The sequence below is a fragment of the Chiloscyllium plagiosum genome, unplaced genomic scaffold, assembly GCF_037043375.1.
Source record: "Chiloscyllium plagiosum isolate Xiang-an unplaced genomic scaffold, Cpla_swu_hap1 HiC_scaffold_40, whole genome shotgun sequence".
NCBI lineage: Eukaryota > Metazoa > Chordata > Chondrichthyes > Orectolobiformes > Hemiscylliidae > Chiloscyllium > Chiloscyllium plagiosum.
The window spans coordinates 3,995,349-4,020,350 of record NW_028270178.1 but is presented as its reverse complement, the minus strand read 5'-3'; positions in this window follow the sequence as shown (position 1 = coordinate 4,020,350).

Here is a 25,002-nt window from a genome sequence, read left to right as displayed (position 1 = left end):
AGAACACGGACAGCACGGGGTTAGATAAAGAGTAAAGCTCGCTCTACACTGTCCCCCATCCAACACTCCCAGGACAGGGACAGCACGGGGATAGATACAAAATAAAGCTCCCTCTACACTGTCCCCCATCAAACACTCCCAGGACAGGGACAGCACAAGGTTGGATACAGAGTAAAGCTCCCTCTTCTCTGTCTCCCTATCAAACACTCCCAGGACAGGAACAGCACAGTGTTAGATACTGAGTAAAGCTCCCTCTACACTGTTTCCGTCAAACACTCCCATGACAGGGACAGCAAGGGGATAGATACAGAATAAAGCTCTCTCTACACTGTCCTCCCATGAAAGACTCCCAGGACAGAGACAGCACAGGGTTAGATACTGAGTAAAGCTCCCACTACACTGTCCCCCCCATCAAACACTTCCAGGGGACAGCACGGGGTTAGATACTGAGTAAAGCTCCCTCTACACTGTCCCCCCCCATCAAAAACTTCCAGGGGACAGTACGGATTTAGGTACAGTGTAAGGCTCCCTCTACACTCTCCCCCATCAAACACTCCCAGGACAGGGACAGCACGGGGTTAGATACAGAGTAAAGCTCCCTCTACACTGTCCCCCATCAAACACTCCCAGGACAGGGACAGCACGGGGTTAGATACAGAGTAAATCTCCCTCTACACTGTCCCCCATCAAACACTCCCAGGACAGGGACAGCACACGGTTAGATACGGAGTAAAGCTCCCTCTACACTGTCCCCCATCAAACACTCCCAGGACAGGGACAGCACGGGGTTAGATACAGAGTAAAGCTCCCTCTACACTGTCCCCATCAAACACTCCCAGGACAGGGACAGCACGGGGTTAGATACAGAGTAAAGCTCTCTCTACACTGTCCCCCATGAAAGACACCCAGGACAGGGACAGCACGGGGTTAGATACAGAGTAAAGCTCCCTCTACACTGCCCCCCATCAAACACTCCCAGGACAGGGACAGCACGGGGTTAGATACAGAGTAAAGCTCACTCTACACTGTCCTCCATCAAACACTCCCAGGACAGGGACAGCACGGGGTTAGAACAGAGTAAAGCTCCCTCTACACTGTTCCCGTCAAACACTCCCAGGACAGGGACAGCACGGTGTTAGATACAGGGTAAACTCCCTCGACACTGTCCCCCCATCAAACATTCCCAGGACAGGGACAGCACGGGGTTAGATACAGAGTAAAGCTCCCTCTACACTGTCCCCCATCAAACACTCCCAGGACAGGGACAGCACGGGGTTAGACACAGAGTAAATCTCCCTCTACACTGTCCCCCATCAAACACTCCCAGGACAGGGACAGCACACGGTTAGATACTGAGTAAAGCTCCCTCTACACTGTCCCCCATTAAACACTCCCAGGACAGGGACAGCACGGGGTTAGATACAGAGTAAAGCTCTCTCTACACTGTCCCCATCAAACACTCCCAGGACAGGGACAGCACGGGGTTAGATACAGAGTAAAGCTCTCTCTACACTGTCCCCCATGAAAGACACCCAGGACAGGGACAGCACGGGGTTAGATACAGAGTAAAGCTCTCTCTACACTGCCCCCCATCAAACACTCCCAGGACAGGGACAGCACGGGGTTAGATACAGAGTAAAGCTCACTCTACACTGTCCTCCATCAAACACTCCCAGGACAGGGACAGCATGGGGTTAGATACAGAGTAAAGCTCTCTCTACACTGTACCCCATGAAACAATCCCAGGACAGGGACAGCACGGGGTTAGATACAGAGTAAAGCTCCCTCTACACTGTTCCCGTCAAACACTCCCAGGACAGGGACAGCACGGTGTTAGATACAGGGTAAACTCCCTCTACACTGTCCCCCCATCAAACACTCCCAGGACAGAGACAGCACGGGGTTAGATACAGGGTAAACTTCCTCTACACTGTCCTCCATCAAACACCCCCAGGACAGGGATACAGCACGGGGTTAGATACAGAGTAAAGCTCTCTCTACACTGTTCCTGTTGAACACTCCCAGAACACGGACAGCACGGGGTTAGAAAAAGAGTAAAGCTCGCTCTACACTGTCCCCCATCCAACACTCCCAGGACAGGGACAGCACGGGGATAGATACAAAATAAAGCTCTCTCTACACTGTCCCCCATCAAACACTCCCAGGACAGGGACAGCACAAGGTTGGATACAGAGTAAAGCTCCCTCTTCTCTGTCTCCCTATCAAACACTCCCAGGACAGGAACAGCACAGTGTTAGATACTGAGTAAAGCTCCCTCTACACTGTTTCCGTCAAACACTCACATGACAGGGACAGCAAGGGGATAGATACAGAATAAAGCTCTCTCTACACTGTCCTCCCATGAAAGACTCCCAGGACAGAGACAGCACAGGGTTAGATACTGAGTAAAGCTCCCACTACACTGTCCCCCCCATCAAACACTTCCAGGGGACAGCACGGGGTTAGATACTGAGTAAAGCTCCCTCTACACTGTCCCCCCCATCAAACACTTCCAGGGGACAGTACGGGGTTAGGTACAGTGTAAGGCTCCCTCTACACTCTCCCCCATCAAACACTCCCAGGACAGGGACAGCACGGGGTTAGATACAGAGTAAAGCTCCCTCTACACTGTCCCCCATCAAACACTCCCAGGACAGGGACAGCACGGGGTTAGATACAGAGTAAATCTCCCTCTACACTGTCCCCCATCAAACACTCCCAGGACAGGGACAGCACGGGGTTAGATACAGAGTAAATCTCCCTCTACACTGTCCCCCATCAAACACTCCCAGGACAGGGACAGCACACGGTTAGATACGGAGTAAAGCTCCCTCTACACTGTCCCCCATCAAACACTCCCAGGACAGGGACAGCACGGGGTTAGATACAGAGTAAAGCTCCCTCTACACTGTCCCCATCAAACACTCCCAGGAAAGGGACAGCAAGGGTTAGATACAGAGTAAAGCTCCCTCTACACTGTCCCCCCATCAAACACTCCCAGGACAGGGACAGCACGGGGATAGATACAAAATAAAGCTCTCTCTACACTGTCCCCCATCAAACACTCCCAGGACAGGGACAGCACAAGGTTGGATACAGAGTAAAGCTCCCTCTTCTCTGTCTCCCTATCAAACACTCCCAGGACAGGGACATCACGGGGTTAGATACAGAGTAAAGCTCCCTCTACACTGTCCTCCATCAAACACCCCCAGGACAGGGATACAGCACGGGGTTAGATACAGAGTAACGCTCTCTCTACACTGTTCCTGTTGAACACTCCCAGAACACGGACAGCACGGGGTTAGATAAAGAGTAAAGCTCGCTCTACACTGTCCCCCATCCAACACTCCCAGGACAGGGACAGCACGGGGATAGATACAAAATAAAGCTCTCTCTACACTGTCCCCCATCAAACACTCCCAGGACAGGGACAGCACAAGGTTGGATACAGAGTAAAGCTCCCTCTTCTCTGTCTCCCTATCAAACACTCCCAGGACAGGGACATCACGGGGTTAGATACTGAGTAAAGCTCCCTCTACACTCTCCCCCGTCAAACACTCCCAGGACAGGAACAGCACGGGGTTAGATACAGAGTAAAGCTCCCTCTACACTGTCCTCCATTAAACACTCCCAGGACAGGGACAGCACGGGGTTAGATACAGAGTAAAGCTCCCTCTACACTGTTCCTGTCAAACACTCCCAGGACTGGGACAGCACCGGGTTAGATACAGAGTAAAGCTCCCTCTACACTGTCCCCCCATCAAACACTCCCAGGACTGGGACAGCACGGGGTTAGATACAGAGTAAAGCTCCCTCTACACTGTTCCTGTCAAACACTCCCAGGACTGGGACAGCACAGGGTTAGATACAGAGTAACGCTCCCTCTACACTGTCCCCCATCAAACACTCCCAGGACAGGGACAGCACGGGGTTAGATACAGAGTAAAGCTCTCTCTACACTGTCCCCCATGAAAGACACCCAGGACAGGGACAGCACGGGGTTAGATACAGAGTAAAGCTCCCTCTACACTGCCCCCCATCAAACACTTCCAGGACAGGGACAGCACGGGGTTAGATACAGAGTAAAGCTCACTCTACACTGTCCTCCATCAAACACTCCCAGGACAGGGACAGCACGGGGTTAGATACAGAGTAAAGCTCCCTCTACACTGTTCCCGTCAAACACTCCCAGGACAGGGACAGCACGGTGTTAGATACAGGGTAAACTCCCTCGACACTGTCCCCCCATCAAACATTCCCAGGACAGGGACAGCACGGGGTTAGATACAGAGTAAAGCTCCCTCTACACTGTCCCCCATCAAACACTCCCAGGACAGGGACAGCACGGGGTTAGACACAGAGTAAATCTCCCTCTACACTGTCCCCCATCAAACACTCCCAGGACAGGGACAGCACACGGTTAGATACGGAGTAAAGCTCCCTCTACACTGTCCCCCATTAAACACTCCCAGGACAGGGACAGCACGGGGTTAGATACAGAGTAAAGCTCTCTCTACACTGTCCCCATCAAACACTCCCAGGACAGGGACAGCACGGGGTTAGATACAGAGTAAAGCTCTCTCTACACTGTCCCCCATGAAAGACACCCAGGACAGGGACAGCACGGGGTTAGATACAGAGTAAAGCTCTCTCTACACTGCCCCCCATCAAACACTCCCAGGACAGGGACAGCACGGGGTTAGATACAGAGTAAAGCTCACTCTACACTGTCCTCCATCAAACACTCCCAGGACAGGGACAGCACGGGGTTAGATACAGAGTAAAGCTCTCTCTACACTGTACCCCATGAAACAATCCCAGGACAGGGACAGCACGGGGTTAGATACAGAGTAAAGCTCCCTCTACACTGTTCCCGTCAAACACTCCCAGGACAGGGACAGCACGGTGTTAGATACAGGGTAAACTCCCTCTACACTGTCCCCCCATCAAACACTCCCAGGACAGAGACAGCACGGGGTTAGATACAGGGTAAACTTCCTCTACACTGTCCTCCATCAAACACCCCCAGGACAGGGATACAGCACGGGGTTAGATACAGAGTAAAGCTCTCTCTACACTGTTCCTGTTGAACACTCCCAGAACACGGACAGCACGGGGTTAGAAAAAGAGTAAAGCTCGCTCTACACTGTCCCCCATCCAACACTCCCAGGACAGGGACAGCACGGGGATAGATACAAAATAAAGCTCTCTCTACACTGTCCCCCATCAAACACTCCCAGGACAGGGACAGCACAAGGTTGGATACAGAGTAAAGCTCCCTCTTCTCTGTCTCCCTATCAAACACTCCCAGGACAGGAACAGCACAGTGTTAGATACTGAGTAAAGCTCCCTCTACACTGTTTCCGTCAAACACTCCCATGACAGGGACAGCAAGGGGATAGATACAGAATAAAGCTCTCTCTACACTGTCCTCCCATGAAAGACTCCCAGGACAGAGACAGCACAGGGTTAGATACTGAGTAAAGCTCCCACTACACTGTCCCCCCCATCAAACACTTCCAGGGGACAGCACGGGGTTAGATACTGAGTAAAGCTCCCTCTACACTGTCCCCCCCATCAAACACTTCCAGGGGACAGTACGGGGTTAGGTACAGTGTAAGGCTCCCTCTACACTCTCCCCCATCAAACACTCCCAGGACAGGGACAGCACGGGGTTAGATACAGAGTAAAGCTCCCTCTACACTGTCCCCCATCAAACACTCCCAGGACAGGGACAGCACGGGGTTAGATACAGAGTAAATCTCCCTCTACACTGTCCCCCATCAAACACTCCCAGGACAGGGACAGCACGGGGTTAGATACAGAGTAAATCTCCCTCTACACTGTCCCCCATCAAACACTCCCAGGACAGGGACAGCACGGGGTTAGATACAGAGTAAAGCTCCCTCTACACTGTCCCCATCAAACACTCCCAGGAAAGGGACAGCAAGGGTTAGATACAGAGTAAAGCTCCCTCTACACTGTCCCCCCATCAAACACTCCCAGGACAGGGACAGCACGGGGATAGATACAAAATAAAGCTCTCTCTACACTGTCCCCCATCAAACACTCCCAGGACAGGGACAGCACAAGGTTGGATACAGAGTAAAGCTCCCTCTTCTCTGTCTCCCTATCAAACACTCCCAGGACAGGGACATCACGGGGTTAGATACAGAGTAAAGCTCCCTCTACACTGTCCTCCCATGAAACACTCCCAGGACAGGGACAGCACGGGGTTAGATACAGAGTAAAGCTCCCTCTACACTGTTCCTGTCAAACACTCCCAGGACTGGGACAGCACCGGGTTAGATACAGAGTAAAGCTCCCTCTACACTGTCCCCCCATCAAACACTCCCAGGACTGGGACAGCACGGGGTTAGATACAGAGTAAAGCTCCCTCTACACTGTTCCTGTCAAACACTCCCAGGACTGGGACAGCACAGGGTTAGATACAGAGTAACGCTCCCTTTACACTGTCCCCCCATCAAACACTCCCAGGACAGGGCCAGCACGGGGTTAGATACAGAGTAATGCTCTCTCTACACTGCCCCCCATCAAACACTCCCAGGACAGGGACAGCACGGGGTTAGATACAGAGTAAAGCTCCCTCTACACTGTCCCCCATCAAACACTCCCAGGACAGGAACAGCACAGGGTTAGATACAGAGTAAAGCTCTGTCTACACTGTCCTCCATCAAACACCCCCAGGACAGGGATACAGCACGGGGTTAGATACAGAGTAACGCTCTCTCTACACTGTTCCTGTTGAACACTCCCAGAACACGGACAGCACGGGGTTAGATAAAGAGTAAAGCTCGCTCTACACTGTCCCCCATCCAACACTCCCAGGACAGGGACAGCACGGGGATAGATACAAAATAAAGCTCTCTCTACACTGTCCCCCATCAAACACTCCCAGGACAGGGACAGCACAAGGTTGGATACAGAGTAAAGCTCCCTCTTCTCTGTCTCCCTATCAAACACTCCCAGGACAGGAACAGCACAGTGTTAGATACTGAGTAAAGCTCCCTCTACACTGTTTCCGTCAAACACTCACATGACAGGGACAGCAAGGGGATAGATACAGAATAAAGCTCACTCTACACTGTCCTCCCATGAAAGACTCTCAGGACAGAGACAGCACAGGATTAGATACTGAGTAAAGCTCCCACTACACTGTCCCCCCCATCAAACACTTCCAGGGGACAGCACGGGGTTAGATACTGAGTAAAGCTCCCTCTACACTGTCCGCCCCATCAAACACTTCCAGGGGACAGTACGGGGTTAGGTACACTGTAAGGCTCCCTCTACACTCTCCCCCATCAAACACTCCCAGGACAGGGACAGCACGGGGTTAGATACAGAGTAAAGCTCCCTCTACACTGTCCCCCATCAAACACTCCCAGGACAGGGACAGCACGGGGTTAGATACAGAGTAGATCTCCCTCTACACTGTCCCCCATCAAACACTCCCAGGACAGGGACAGCACGGGGTTAGATACAGAGTAAATCTCCCTCTACACTGTCCCCCATCAAACACTCCCAGGACAGGGACAGCACACGGTTAGATACGGAGTAAAGCTCCCTCTACACTGTCCCCCATCAAACACTCCCAGGACAGGGACAGCACGGGGTTAGATACAGAGTAAAGCTCCCTCTACACTGTCCCCATCAAACACTCCCAGGACAGGGACAGCACGGGGTTAGATACAGAGTAAAGCTCTCTCTACACTGTCCCCCATGAAAGACACCCAGGACAGGGACAGCACGGGGTTAGATACAGAGTAAAGCTCCCTCTACACTGCCCCCCATCAAACACTCCCAGGACAAGGACAGCACGGGGTTAGATACAGAGTAAAGCTCCCTCTACACTGTTCCCGTCAAACACTCCCAGGACAGGGACAGCACGGTGTTAGATACAGGGTAAACTCTCTCTACACTGTCCCCTCATCAAACATTCCCAGGACAGGGACAGCACGGGGTTAGATACAGAGTAAAGCTCCCTCTACACTGTCCCCCATCAAACACTCCCAGGACAGGGACAGCACGGGGTTAGATACAGAGTAAATCTCCCTCTACACTGTCCCCCATCAAACACTCCCAGGACAGGGACAGCACACGGTTAGATACGGAGAAAAGCTCCCTCTACACTGTCCCCCATTAAACACTCCCAGGACAGGGACAGCACGGGGTTAGATACAGAGTAAAGCTCTCTCTACACTGTCCCCATCAAACACTCCCAGGACAGGGACAGCACGGGGTTAGATACAGAGTAAAGCTCTCTCTACACTGTCCCCCATGAAAGACACCCAGGACAGGGACAGCACGGGGTTAGATACAGAGTAAAGCTCTCTCTACACTGCCCCCCATCAAACACTCCCAGGACAGGGACAGCACGGGGTTAGATACAGAGTAAAGCTCACTCTACACTGTCCCCCATCAAACACTCCCAGGACAGGGACAGCACGGGGTTAGATACAGAGTAAAGCTCTCTCTACACTGTACCCCATGAAACAATCCCAGGACAGGGACAGCACGGGGTTAGATACAGAGTAAAGCTCCCTCTACACTGTTCCCGTCAAACACTCCCAGGACAGGGACAGCACGGTGTTAGATACAGGGTAAACTCCCTCTACACTGTCCCCCCATCAAACACTCCCAGGACAGAGACAGCACGGGGTTAGATACAGGGTAAACTTCCACTACACTGTCCTCCATCAAACACCCCCAGGACAGGGATACAGCACGGGGTTATATACAGAGTAAAGCTCTCTCTACACTGTCCCCCATGAAAGACACCCAGGACAGGGACAGCACGGGGTTAGATACAGAGTAAAGCTCCCTCTACACTGTCCCCCATCAAACACTCCCAGGACAGGGACAGCACAGGGTTAGATACAGAGTAAAGCTCCCTCTACACTGTTCCCGTCAAACACTCCCAGGACAGGGACAGCACGGTGTTAGATACAGGGTAAACTCCCTCTACACTGTCCCCCCATCAAACATTCCCAGGACAGGGACAGCACGGGGTTAGATACAGAGTAAAGCTCCCTCTACACTGTCCCCCATCAAACACTCCCAGGACAGGGACAGCACAGGGTTAGATACAGAGTAAATCTCTCTCTACACTGTCCCCCATCAAACACTCCCAGGACAGGGACAGCACACGGTTAGATACGGAGTAAAGCTCCCTCTACACTGTCCCCCATTAAACACTCCCAGGACAGGGACAGCACGGGGTGAGATACAGAGTAAAGCTCTCTCTACACTGTCCCCATCAAACACTCCCAGGACAGGGACAGCACGGGGTTAGATACAGAGTAAAGCTCTCTCTACACTGTCCCCCATGAAAGACACCCAGGACAGGGACAGCACGGGGTTAGATACAGAGTAAAGCTCTCTCTACACTGCCCCCCATCAAACACTCCCAGGACAGGGACAGCACGGGGTTAGATACAGAGTAAAGCTCACTCTACACTGTCCTCCATCAAACACTCCCAGGACAGGGACAGCACGGGGTTAGATACAGAGTAAAGCTCTCTCTACACTGTACCCCATGAAACAATCCCAGGACAGGGACAGCACGGGGTTAGATACAGAGTAAAGCTCTCTCTACACTGTCCCCCATGAAAGACACCCAGGACAGGGACAGCACGGGGTTAGATACAGAGTAAAGCTCCCTCTACACTGTTCCCGTCAAACACTCCCAGGACAGGGACAGCACGGTGTTAGATACAGGGTAAACTCCCTCTACACTGTCCCCCCATCAAACACTCCCAGGACAGAGACAGCACGGGGTTAGATACAGGGTAAACTTCCTCTACACTGTCCTCCATCAAACACCCCCAGGACAGGGATACAGCACGGGGTTAGATACAGAGTAAAGCTCTCTCTACACTGTTCCTGTTGAACACTCCCAGAACACGGACAGCACGGGGTTAGAAAAAGAGTAAAGCTCGCTCTACACTGTCCCCCATCCAACACTCCCAGGACAGGGACAGCACGGGGATAGATACAAAATAAAGCTCTCTCTACACTGTCCCCCATCAAACACTCCCAGGACAGGGACAGCACAAGGTTGGATACAGAGTAAAGCTCCCTCTTCTCTGTCTCCCTATCAAACACTCCCAGGACAGGAACAGCACAGTGTTAGATACTGAGTAAAGCTCCCTCTACACTGTTTCCGTCAAACACTCCCATGACAGGGACAGCAAGGGGATAGATACAGAATAAAGCTCTCTCTACACTGTCCTCCCATGAAAGACTCCCAGGACAGAGACAGCACAGGGTTAGATACTGAGTAAAGCTCCCACTACACTGTCCCCCCCATCAAACACTTCCAGGGGACAGTACGGGGTTAGGTACAGTGTAAGGCTCCCTCTACACTCTCCCCCATCAAACACTCCCAGGACAGGGACAGCACGGGGTTAGATACAGAGTAAAGCTCCCTCTACACTGTCCCCCATCAAACACTCCCAGGACAGGGACAGCACGGGGTTAGATACAGAGTAAATCTCCCTCTACACTGTCCCCCATCAAACACTCCCAGGACAGGGACAGCACACGGTTAGATACGGAGTAAAGCTCCCTCTACACTGTCCCCCATCAAACACTCCCAGGACAGGGACAGCACGGGGTTAGATACAGAGTAAAGCTCCCTCTACACTGTCCCCATCAAACACTCCCAGGACAGGGACAGCACGGGGTTAGATACAGAGTAAAGCTCTCTCTACACTGTCCCCCATGAAAGACACCCAGGACTGGGACAGCACGGGGTTAGATACAGAGTAAAGCTCACTCTACACTGTCCTCCATCAAACACTCCCAGGACAGGGACAGCACGGGGTTAGATACAGAGTAAAGCTCCCTCTACACTGTCTCCTCATCAAACACTCCCCGGACAGGGACAGCACGGGGTTAGATACAGAGTAAAGCTCCCTCTACACTGTTCCCGTCAAACACTCCCAGGACAGGGACAGCACGGTGTTAGAGACAGGGTAAACTCCCTCTACACTGTCCCCCCATCAAACATTCCCAGGACAGGGACAGCACGGGGTTAGATACAGAGTAAAGCTCCCTCGACACTGTCCCCCATCAAACACTCCCAGGACAGGGACAGCACAGGGTTAGATACAGAGTAAATCTCCCTCTACACTGTCCCCCATCAAACACTCCCAGGACAGGGACAGCACACGGTTAGATACGGAGTAAAGCTCCCTCTACACTGTCCCCCATTAAACACTCCCAGGACAGGGACAGCACGGGGTTAGATACAGAGTAAAGCTCTCTCTACACTGTCCCCATCAAACACTCCCAGGACAGGGACAGCACGGGGTTAGATACAGAGTAAAGCTCTCTCTACACTGTCCCCCATGAAAGACACCCAGGACAGGGACAGCACAGGGTTTGATACAGAGTAAAGTTCACTCTACACTGTCCTCCATCAAACACTCCCAGGACAGGGACAGCACGGGGTTAGATACAGAGTAAAGCTCCCTCTACACTGTCTCCTCATCAAACACTCCCCGGACAGGGACAGCACGGGGTTAGATACAGAGTAAAGCTCCCTCTACACTGTCCCCCATCAAACACTCCCAGGACAGGGACAGCACACGGTTAGATACGGAGTAAAGCTCCCTCTACACTGTCCCCCATCAAACACTCCCAGGACAGGGACAGCACGGGGTTAGATACAGAGTAAAGCTCCCTCTGCACTGTCCCCATCAAACACTCCCAGGACAGGGACAGCACGGGGTTAGATACAGAGAAAAGCTGACTCTACACTGTCCTCCATCAAACACTCCCAGGACAGGGACAGCACGGGGTTAGATACAGAGTAAAGCTCCCTCTACACTGTCTCCTCATCAAACACTCCCCGGACAGGGACAGCACGGGGTTAGATACAGAGTAAAGCTCTCTCTACACTGTACCCCATGAAAGAATCCCAGGACAGGGACAGCACGGGGTTAGATACAGAGTAAAGCTCCCTCTACACTGTTCCCGTCAAACACTCCCAGGACAGGGACAGCACGGTGTTAGATACAGGGTAAACTCCCTCTACACTGTCCCCCCATCAAACATTCCCAGGACAGGGACAGCACGGGGTTAGATACAGAGTAAAGCTCCCTCTACACTGTCCCCCATCAAACACTCCCAGGACAGGGACAGCACGGGGTTAGATACAGAGTAAAGCTCCCTCTACACTGTCCCCCATCAAACACTCCCAGGACAGGGACAGCACGGGGTTAGATACAGAGTAAATCTCCCTCTACACTGTCCCCCATCAAACACTCCCAGGACAGGGACAGCACACGGTTAGATACGGAGTAAAGCTCCCTCTACACTGTCCCCCATTAAACACTCCCAGGACAGGGACAGCACGGGGTTAGATACAGAGTAAAGCTCACTCTACACTGTCCCCCCATCAAACACTCCCAGGACAGGGACAGCACGGGGTTAGACACAGAGTAAATCTCCCTCTACACTGTCCCCCATTAAACACTCCCAGGACAGGGACAGCACGGGGTTAGATACAGAGTAAAGCTCACTCTACACTGTCCCCCATCAAACACTCCCAGGACAGGGACAGCGCGGGGTTAGATACAGAGTAAAGCTCACTCTACACTGTCCTCCATCAAACACTCCCAGGACAGGGACAGCACGGGGTTAGATACAGAGTAAAGCTCACTCTACACTGTCCTCCATCAAACACTCCCAGGACAGGGACAGCACGGGGTTAGATACGGAGTAAAGCTCCCTCTACACTGTCCCCCATCAAACACTCCCCGGACAGGGACAGCACAGGGTTAGATACAGAGTAAAGCTCCCTCTACACTGTTCCCGTCAAACACTCCCAGGACAGGGACAGCACGGTGTTAGATACAGGGTAAACTCCCTCTACACTGTCCCCCATCAAACATTCCCAGGACAGGAACAGCACGGGGTTAGATACAGAGTAAAGCTCTCTCTACACTGTCCCCATCAAACACTCCCAGGACAGGGACAGCACGGGGTTAGATACAGAGTAAAGCTCTCTCTACACTGTCCCCCATCAAACACTCCCAGGACAGGGACAGCACGGGGTTAGATACAGAGTAAAGCTCCCTCTACACTGCCCCCCATCAAACACTCCAAGGACAGGGACAGCACGGGGTTAGATACAGAGTAAAGCTCACTCTACACTGTCCTCCATCAAACACTCCCAGGACAGGGACAGCACGGGGTTACATACAGAGTAAAGCTCCCTCTACACTGTCTCCTCATCAAACACTCCCCGGACAGGGACAGCACGGGGTTAGATACAGAGTAAAGCTCTCTCTACACTGTCCCCCATCAAACACTCCCAGGACAGGGACAGCACGGGGTTAGATACAGAGTATAGCTCCCTCTACACTGTTCCCGTCAAACACTCCCAGTACAGGGACAGCACGGAGTTAGATACAGAGTAAAGCATTCTCTACACTTCCCACATCAAACAGTCCCAGCACGGGGTTAGATACAGAGTAAAGCTCCCTCTACACTGTCCCCACATCAAACACTCCCAGGACAGGGCCAGCATTTAGGGTTAGATACAGAGTAAAGCTCCCTCTACACTCTCCCCCATCAAACACTCCCAGGACAGGGACAGCACGGGGTTAGATACAGAGTAAAGCATCCTCTACACTCTCCCCCATCAAACACTCCCAGGACAGGGACAGCACAGAGTTAGATACAGAGTAAAGCTCCCTCTACACTCTCCCCCATCAAACACTCCCAGGACAGGGACAGCACAGAGTTAGATACAGAGTAAAGCTCCCTCTACACTGTTCCTGTCAAACACTCCCAGGACAGGGACAGCACGGGGTTAGATACAGAGTAAAGCTCCCTCTACACTGCCCCCCATCAAACACTCCCAGGACAGGAACAGCACAGGGTTAGATACAGAGTAAATCTCCCTCTACACTGTCCTCCATCAAACACCCCCAGGACAGGGATACAGCACGGGGTTAGATACAGAGTAAAGCTCCCTCTACACTGTTCCTGTTGAACACTCCCAGAACACGGACAGCACGGGGTTAGAAAAAGAGTAAAGCTCGCTCTACACTGTCCCCCATCCAACACTCCCAGGACAGGGACAGCACGGGGATAGATACAAAATAAAGCTCTCTCTACACTGTCCCCAATCAAACACTCCCAGGACAGGGACAGCACAAGGTTGGATACAGAGTAAAGCTTCCTCTTCTCTGTCTCCCTATCAAACACTCCCAGGACAGGAACAGCACAGGGTTAGATACTGAGTAAAGCTCCCTCTACACTGTTTCCGTCAAACACTCCCAGGACAGGGACAGCAAGGGGATAGATACAGAATAAAGCTCTCTCTACACTGTCCCCCCATGAAAGACTCCCAGGACAGAGACAGCACGGGGTTAGATACAGAGTAAATCTCCCTCTACACTGTCCCCCATCAAACACTCCCAGGACAGGGACAGCACGGGGTTAGATACAGAGTAAATCTCCCTCTACACTGTCCCCCATCAAACACTCCCAGGACAGGGACAGCACGGGGTTAGATACAGAGTAAATCTCCCTCTACACTGTCCCCCATCAAACACTCCCAGGACAGGGACAGCACACGGTTAGATACGGAGTAAAGCTGCCTCTACACTGTCCCCCATTAAACACTCCCAGGACAGGGACAGCACGGGGTTAGATACAGAGTAAAGCTCTCTCTACACTGTCCCCCATGAAAGACACCCAGGACAGGGACAGCACGGGGTTAGATACAGAGTAAAGCTCCCTCTACACTGCCCCCCATCAAACACTCCCAGGACAGGGACAGCACGGGGTTACATACAGAGTAAAGCTTCCCTCTACACCGTCCCCCGTCAAACACTCCCAGGACAGGGACAGCACGGGGTTAGATACAGAGTAAAGCTCCCTCTACACTGTTTCCCCATCAAACACTCCCAGGACAGGGACAGCGCGGGGTTAGATACAGAGTAAAGCTCCCTCTACACTGTTTCCCCATCAAACACTCCCAGGACAGGGACAGCGCGGGGTTAGATACAGAGTAAAGCTCCCTCTACACTGTCTCCTCATCAAACACTCCCCGGACAGGGACAGCACGGGGTTAGATACAGAGTAAAGCTCTCTCTACACTGTACCCCATGAAAGAATCCCAGGACAGGGACAGCACGGGGTTAGATACAGAGTAAAGCTCCCTCTACACTGTTCCCGTCAAACACTCCCAGGACAGGGACAGCACGGTGTTAGATACAGGGTAAACTCCCTCTACACTGTCCCCCCATCAAACATTCCCAGGACAGGGGCAGCACGGGGTTAGATACAGAGTAAAGCTTCCTCTACACTGTTCCCCATCAAACACTCCCAGTACAGGGACAGCACGGGGTTAGATACAAAGTAAATCTCCCTCTACACTGTCCCCACATCAAACACTCCCAGGACAGGGACAGCACGGGGTTAGATACAGAGTAAAGCTCCCTCTACACTGACCCCATCAAACACTCCCAGGACAGGGATAGCACGGGGTTAGATACAGAGTAAATCTCCCTCTACACTGTCCCCCATCAAACACTCCCAGGACAGGGACAGCACGGGGTTAGATACAGAGTAAAGCTCCCTCTAACTGTCCCCATCAAACACTCCCAGGACAGGGACAGCACGGGGTTAGATACAGAGTAAAGCTCTCTCTACACTGTCCCCCATGAAAGACACCCAGGACAGGGACAGCACGGGGTTAGATACAGAGTAAAGCTCCCTCTACACTGTCCCCCATCAAACACTCCCAGGACAGGGACAGCACGGGGTTAGATACAGAGTAACGCTCCCTCTACACTGCCCCCCATCAAACACTCCCAGGACAGGGACAGCACGGGGTTTGATACAGAGTAAAGTTCACTCTACACTGTCCTCCATCAAACACTCCCAGGACAGGGAAAGCACGGGGTTAGATACAGAGTAAAGCTCCTCTACACTGTCTCCTCATCAAACACTCCCCGGACAGGGACAGCACGGGGTTGGATGCAGAGTAAAGCTCTCTCTACACTGTACCCCATGAAAGAATCCCAGGACAGGGACAGCACTGGGTTAGATACAGAGTAAAGCTTCCTCTACACTGTTCCCGTCAAACACTCCCAGGACAGGGACAGCACGGTGTTAGATACAGAGTAAAGCTCCCTCTACACTGTCCCCCCATCAAACATTCCCAGGACAGGGGCAACACGGGGTTAGATACAGAGTAAAGCTCCCTCTACACTGTTCCCCATCAAACACTCCCAGTACAGGGACAGCACGGAGTTAGATACAGAGTAAAGCTCTCTCTACACTGTCCCACATCAAACACTCCCAGGACAGGGACAGCACGGGGTTAGATACAGAGTAAAGCTGCCTCTACACTGTCCTCCATTAAACACTCCCAGGACAGGGACAGCACGGGGTTAGATACAGAGTAAAGCTCCCTCTACACTGTTCCTGTCAAACACTCCCAGGACTGGGACAGCACGGGGTTAGATACAGAGTAAAGCTCCCTCTACACTGTCCCCCCATCAAACACTCCCAGGACAGGGACAGCACGGGGTTAGATACAGAGTAAAGCTCCCTCTACACTGTTCCTGTCAAACACTCCCAGGACTGGGACAGCACGGGGTTAGATACAGAGTAACGCTTCCTCTACACTGTCCCCCCATCAAACACTCCCAGGACAGGGACAGCACGGGGTTAGATACAGAGTAATGCTCTCTCTACACTGCCCCCCATCAAACACTCCCAGGACAGGGACAGCACGGGGTTAGATACAGAGTAAAGCTCCCTCTACACTGTCCCCCATCAAACACTCCCAGGACAGGAACAGCACAGGGTTAGATACAGAGTAAAGCGCCCTCTACACTGTCCCCCCATCAAACACTCCCAGGACAGGGACAGCACGGGGTTAGATACAGAGTAAAGCTCCCTCTACACTGTCCCCCATCAAACCCTCCCAGGACAGGGACAGCACGGGGTTAGATACAGAGTAAAGCTCTCTCTACACTGTCCTCCATCAAACACCCCCAGGACAGGGATACAGCACGGGGTTAGATACAGAGTAAAGCTCTCTCTACACTGTTACTGTTGAACACTCCCAGAACACGGACAGCACGGGGTTAGATACAGAGTAAAGCTCCCTCTACACTGTCCCCCCATCAAACACTCCCAGGACAGGGACAGCACGGGGTTAGATACAGAGTAAAGCTCCCTCTACACTGTTCCCGTCAAACACTCCCAGGACTGGGACAGCACGGGGTTAGATACAGAGTAACGCTCCCTCTACACTGTCCCCCCATCAAACACTCCCAGGACAGGGACAGCACGGGGTTAGATACAGAGTAATGCTCTCTCTACACTGCCCCCCATCAAACACTCCCAGGACAGGGACAGCACGGGGTTAGATACAGAGTAAAGCTCCCTCTACACTGTCCCCCATCCAACACTCCCAGGACAGGAACAGCACAGGGTTAGATACAGAGTAAAGCGCCCTCTACACTGTCCCCCCATCAATCCCTCCCAGGACAGGGACAGCACGGGGTTAGATACAGAGTAAAGCTCCCTCTACACTGTCCCCCCATCAAACACTCCCAGGACAGGGACAGCACGGGGTTAGATACAGAGTAAAGCTCCCTCTACACTGTCCCCCATCAAACCCTCCCAGGACAGGGACAGCACGGGGTTAGATACAGAGTAAAGCTCTCTCTACACTGTCCTCCATCAAACACCCCCAGGACAGGGATACAGCACGGGGTTAGATACAGAGTAAAGCTCTCTCTACACTGTTCCTGTTGAACACTCCCAGAACACGGACAGCACGGGGTTAGATAAAGAGTAAAGCTCGCTCTACACTGTCCCCCATCCAACACTCCCAGGACAGGGACAGCACGGGGATAGATACAAAATAAAGCTCTCTCTACACTGTCCCCCATCAAACACTCCCAGGACAGGGACAGCACAAGGTTGGATACAGAGTAAAGCTCCCTCTTCTCTGTCTCCCTATCAAACACTCCCAGGACAGGAACAGCACAGGGTTAGATACTGAGTAAAGCTCCCTCTACACTGTTTCCGTCAAACACTCCCAGGACAGGGACAGCAAGGGGATAGATACAGAATAAAGCTCTCTCTACACTGTCCCCCCATGAAAGACTCCCAGGACAGAGACAGCACGGGGTTAGATACTGAGTAAAGCTCCCTCTACACTGTCCCCCCCATCAAACACTTCCAGGGGACAGCACGGGGTTAGATACAGAGTAATTCTCCCTCTACACTGTCCCCCCCATCAAACACTTCCAGGGGACAGCACGGGGTTAGGTACAGTGTAAAGCTCCCTCTACACTGTCCCCCATCAAACACTCCCAGGACAGGGACAGCACGGGGTTAGATACAGAGTAAAGCTCCCTCTACACTGTCCCCCATCAAACACTCCCAGGACAGGAACAGCACAGGGTTAGATACAGAGTAAATCTCCCTCTACACTGTCCTCCATCAAACACCCCCAGGACAGGGACAGCACGGGGTTAGATACAGAGTAAATCTCCCTCTACACTGTCCCCCATCAAACACTCCCAGGACAGGAACAGCACAGGGTTAGATACAGAGTAAATCTCCCTCTACACTGTCCTCCATCAAACACCCCCAGGACAGGGATACAGCACGGGGTTAGATACAGAGTAAAGCTCCCTCTACACTGTCCCCCATCAAACACTCCCAGGACAGGAACAGCACAGGGTTAGATACAGAGTAAATCTCCCTCTACACTGTCCCCCATCAAACACTCCCAGGACAGGGACAGCACGGGGTTAGATACAGAGTAAAGCTCCCTCTACACTGTCCCCCATCAAACACTCCCAGGACAGGAACAGCACAGGGTTAGATACAGAGTAAATCTCCCTCTACACTGTCCTCCATCAAACACCCCCAGGACAGGGATACAGCACGGGGTTAGATACAGAGTAAAGCTCCCTCTACACTGTTCCTGTTGAACACTCCCAGAACACGGACAGCACGGGGTTAGAAAAAGAGTAAAGCACGCTCTACACTGTCCCCCATCCAACACTCCCAGGACAGGGACAGCACGGGGATAGATACAAAATAAAGCTCCCTCTATACTGTCCCCCATCCAACACTCCCAGGACAGGGACAGCACGGGGATAGATACAAAATAAAGCTCCCTCTACACTGTCCCCCATCAAAAACTCCCAGGACAGGGACAGCATGGGGTTAGATACAGAGTAAATCTCCCTCTACACTGTCCCCCATCAAACACTCCCAGGACAGGGACAGCACACGGTTAGATACGGAGTAAAGCTCCCTCTGCACTGTCCCCCATCAAACACTCCCAGGACAGGGACAGCACGGTGTTAGATACAGAGTAAATCTCCCTCTACACTGTCCCCCATCTAACACTCCCAGGACAGGGACAGCACGGGGTTAGATACAGAGTAAAGCTCCCTCTACACTGTCCCCATCAAACACTCCCAGGACAGGGACAGCACGGGGTTAGATACAGAGTAAAGCTCTCTCTACACTGTCCCCCATGAAAGACACCCAGGACAGGGACAGCACGGGGTTAGATACAGAGTAAAGCTCCCTCTACACTGTCCCCCATCAAACACTCCCAGGACAGGAACAGCACAGGGTTAGATACAGAGTAAAGCTCTCTCTACACTGTCCTCCATCAAACACCCCCAGGACAGGGATACAGCACGGGGTTAGATACAGAGTAAAGCTCTCTCTACACTGTTCCTGTTGAACACTCCCAGAACACGGACAGCACGGGGTTAGATACAGAGTAAAGCTCCCTCTACACTGTCCCCCCATCAAACACTCCCAGGACAGGGACAGCACGGGGTTAGATACAGAGTAAAGCTCCCTCTACACTGTTCCCGTCAAACACTCCCAGGACTGGGACAGCACGGGGTTAGATACAGAGTAACGCTCCCTCTACACTGTCCCCCCATCAAACACTCCCAGGACAGGGACAGCACGGGGTTAGATACAGAGTAATGCTCTCTCTACACTGCCCCCCATCAAACACTCCCAGGACAGGGACAGCACGGGGTTAGATACAGAGTAAAGCTCCCTCTACACTGTCCCCCATCAAACACTCCCAGGACAGGAACAGCACAGGGTTAGATACAGAGTAAAGCGCCCTCTACACTGTCCCCCCATCAAACACTCCCAGGACAGGGACAGCACGGGGTTAGATACAGAGTAAAGCTCCCTCTACACTGTCCCCCATCAAACCCTCCCAGGACAGGGACAGCACGGGGTTAGATACAGAGTAAAGCTCTCTCTACACTGTCCTCCATCAAACACCCCCAGGACAGGGATACAGCACGGGATTAGATACAGAGTAAAGCTCTCTCTACACTGTTCCTGTTGAACACTCCCAGAACACGGACAGCACGGGGTTAGATAAAGAGTAAAGCTCGCTCTACACTGTCCCCCATCCAACACTCCCAGGACAGGGACAGCACGGGGATAGATACAAAATAAAGCTCTCTCTACACTGTCCCCCATCAAACACTCCCAGGACAGGGACAGCACAAGGTTGGATACAGAGTAAAGCTCCCTCTTCTCTGTCTCCCTATCAAACACTCCCAGGACAGGAACAGCACAGGGTTAGATACTGAGTAAAGCTCCCTCTACACTGTTTCCGTCAAACACTCCCAGGACAGGGACAGCAAGGGGATAGATACAGAATAAAGCTCTCTCTACACTGTCCCCCCATGAAAGACTCCCAGGACAGAGACAGCACGGGGTTAGATACTGAGTAAAGCTCCCTCTACACTGTCCCCCCCATCAAACACTTCCAGGGGACAGCACGGGGTTAGATACAGAGTAAATCTCCCTCTACACTGTCCCCCCCATCAAACACTTCCAGGGGACAGCACGGGGTTAGGTACAGTGTAAAGCTCCCTCTACACTGTCCCCCATCAAACACTCCCAGGACAGGGACAGCACGGGGTTAGATACAGAGTAAAGCTCCCTCTACACTGTCCCCCATCAAACACTCCCAGGACAGGAACAGCACAGGGTTAGATACAGAGTAAATCTCCCTCTACACTGTCCTCCATCAAACACCCCCAGGACAGGGACAGCACGGGGTTAGATACAGAGTAAAGCTCCCTCTACACTGTCCCCCATCAAACACTCCCAGGACAGGAACAGCACAGGGTTAGATACAGAGTAAATCTCCCTCTACACTGTCCTCCATCAAACACCCCCAGGACAGGGATACAGCACGGGGTTAGATACAGAGTAAAGCTCCCTCTACACTGTCCCCCATCAAACACTCCCAGGACAGGAACAGCACAGGGTTAGATACAGAGTAAATCTCCCTCTACACTGTCCCCCATCAAACACTCCCAGGACAGGGACAGCACGGGGTTAGATACAGAGTAAAGCTCCCTCTACACTGTCCCCCATCAAACACTCCCAGGACAGGAACAGCACAGGGTTAGATACAGAGTAAATCTCCCTCTACACTGTCCTCCATCAAACACCCCCAGGACAGGGATACAGCACGGGGTTAGATACAGAGTAAAGCTCCCTCTACACTGTTCCTGTTGAACACTCCCAGAACACGGACAGCACGGGGTTAGAAAAAGAGTAAAGCACGCTCTACACTGTCCCCCATCCAACACTCCCAGGACAGGGACAGCACGGGGATAGATACAAAATAAAGCTCCCTCTATACTGTCCCCCATCCAACACTCCCAGGACAGGGACAGCACGGGGATAGATACAAAATAAAGCTCCCTCTACACTGTCCCCCATCAAAAACTCCCAGGACAGGGACAGCACGGGGTTAGATACAGAGTAAATCTCCCTCTACACTGTCCCCCATCAAACACTCCCAGGACAGGGACAGCACACGGTTAGATACGGAGTAAAGCTCCCTCTGCACTGTCCCCCATCAAACACTCCCAGGACAGGGACAGCACGGTGTTAGATACAGAGTAAATCTCCCTCTACACTGTCCCCCATCTAACACTCCCAGGACAGGGACAGCACGGGGTTAGATACAGAGTAAAGCTCCCTCTACACTGTCCCCATCAAACACTCCCAGGACAGGGACAGCACGGGGTTAGATACAGAGTAAAGCTCTCTCTACACTGTCCCCCATGAAAGACACCCAGGACAGGGACAGCACGGGGTTAGATACAGAGTAAAGCTCCCTCTACACTGTCCCCCATCAAACACTCCCAGGACAGGGACAGCACGGGGTTAGATACAGAGTAAAGCTCCCTCTACACTGTCCCCTATCAAACACTCCCAGGACAGGGACAGCACGGGGTTAGATACAGAGTAAAGCTCACTCTACACTGTCCCCCATCAAACACTCCCAGGACAGGGACACCACAGGGTTAGATACAGAGAAAAGCTCCCTCTACACTGCCCCCCATCAAACACTCCCAGGACAGGGACAGCACGGGGTTAGATACAGAGTAAAGCTGCCTCTACACTGTCCCCCCATCAAACACTCCCAGGACAGGGACAGCACGGGGTTAGATACAGAGTAAAGCTCCCTCTACACTGTCCCCCCATCAAACACTCCCAGGACAGGGACAGCACGGGGTTAGATACAGAGTAAAGCTGCCTCTACACTGTCCTCCATCAAACACCCCCAGGACAGGGATACAGCACGGGGTTAGATACAGAGTAAAGCTCCCTCTACACTGTCCCCCATCAAACACTCCCAGGACAGGAACAGCACAGGGTTAGATACAGAGTAAATCTCCCTCTACACTGTCCCCCATCAAACACTCCCAGGACAGGGACAGCACGGGGTTAGATACAGAGTAAAGCTCCCTCTACACTGTCCCCCATCAAACACTCCCAGGACAGGAACAGCACAGGGTTAGATACAGAGTAAATCTCCCTCTACACTGTCCTCCATCAAACACCCCCAGGACAGGGATACAGCACGGGGTTAGATACAGAGTAAAGCTCCCTCTACACTGTTCCTGTTGAACACTCCCAGAACACGGACAGCACGGGGTTAGAAAAAGAGTAAAGCACGCTCTACACTGTCCCCCATCCAACACTCCCAGGACAGGAACAGCACAGGGTTAGATACAGAGTAAAGCTCTCTCTACACTGTCCTCCATCAAACACTCCCAGGACAGGAACAGCACGGGGTTAGATACAGAGTAAAGCTCCCTCTACACTGTCCCCATCAAACACTCCCAGGACAGGGACAGCACTGGGTTAGATACAGAGTAAAGCTCCATCTACACTGTCCCCATCAAACACTCCCAGGACAGGGACAGCACGGGGTTAGATACAGAGTAAAGCTCTCTCTACACTGCCCCCCATCAAACACTCCCAGGACAGGGACAGCACGGGGTTAGATACAGAGTAAAGTTCACTCTACACTGTCCTCCATCAAACACTCCCAGGACAGGGACAGCACGGGGTTAGATACAGAGTAAAGCTCCCTCTACACTGTTCCCGTCAAACACTCCCAGGACAGGGACAGCACGGTGTTAGATACAGAGTCAAGCTCCCTCTACACTGTCCCCCCATCAAACATTCCCAGGACAGGGGCAACACGGGGTTAGATACAGAGTAAAGCTCCCTCTACACTGTTCCCCATCAAACACTCCCAGTACAGGGACAGCACGGAGTTAGATACAGAGTAAAGCTCCCTCTACACTGTTCCCCATCAAACACTCCCAGGACAGGGACAGCACGGAGTTAGATACAGAGTAAAGCTCTCTCTACACTGTCCCACATCAAACACTCCCAGCACGGGGTTAGATACAGAGTAAAGTTCACTCTACACTGTCCTCCATCAAACACTCCCAGGACAGGGACAGCACGGAGTTAGATACAGAGTAAAGCTCCCTCTACACTGTCCCCACATCAAACACTCCCAGGACAGGGCCAGCATTTAGGGTGAGTTACAGAGTAAAGCTCTCTCTACACTCTCCCACATCAAACACTCCCAGGACAGGGACAGCACGGGGTTAGATACAGAGTAAAGCTTTCTCTACACTCTCCCCCATCAAACACTCCCAGGACAGGGACAGCACGGGTTTAGATACAGAGTAAAGCTTTCTCTACACTGTCCCCCATCAAACACTCCCAGGGACAGGGACAGCACGGGGTTAGATACTGAGTAAAGCTCCCTCTACACTGTCCTCCATGAAACACTCCCAGGACAGGGACAACACGGGGTTAGATACTGAGTAAAGCTCCCTCTACACTGTTCCCGTCAAACACTCCCAGGACAGGGACAGCACGGGGTTAGATACAGAGTAAAGCTCCCTCTACACTGTCCCCCATCAAACACTCCCAGGACAGGGACAGCACGGGGTTAGATACAGAGTAAAGCTCCCTCTACACTGTCCCCCATCAAACACTCCCAGGACAGGGACAGCACGGGGTTCGATACAGAGTAAAGCTCCATCTACACTGTCCCCCATCAAACACTCCCAGGACAGGGACAGCACGGGGTTAGATACAGAGTAAAGCTCTCTCTACACTGCCCCCCATCAAACACTCCCAGGACAGGGACAGCACGGGGTTAGATACAGAGTAAAGTTCACTCTACACTGTCCTCCATCAAACACTCCCAGGACAGGGACAGCACGGGGTTAGATACAGAGTAAAGCTCCCTCTACACTGTCCCCCCATCAAACACTCCCAGGACAGGGACAGCACGGGGTTAGATACAGAGTAAATCTCCCTCTACACTGTCCCCCCATCAAACATTCCCAGGACAGGGGCAACACGGGGTTAGATACAGAGTAAAGCTCCCTCTACACTGTCCCCCATCAAACATTCCCAGGACAGGGACAGCACGGGGTTAGATACAGAGTAAAGCTCTCTCTACACTGTACCCCATGAAAGAATCCCAGGACAGGGACAGCACGGGGTTAGATACAGAGTAAAGCTCCCTCTACACTGTCCCCCGTCAAACACTCCCAGGACAGGGACAGCACGGGGTTAGATACAGAGTAAAGCTCC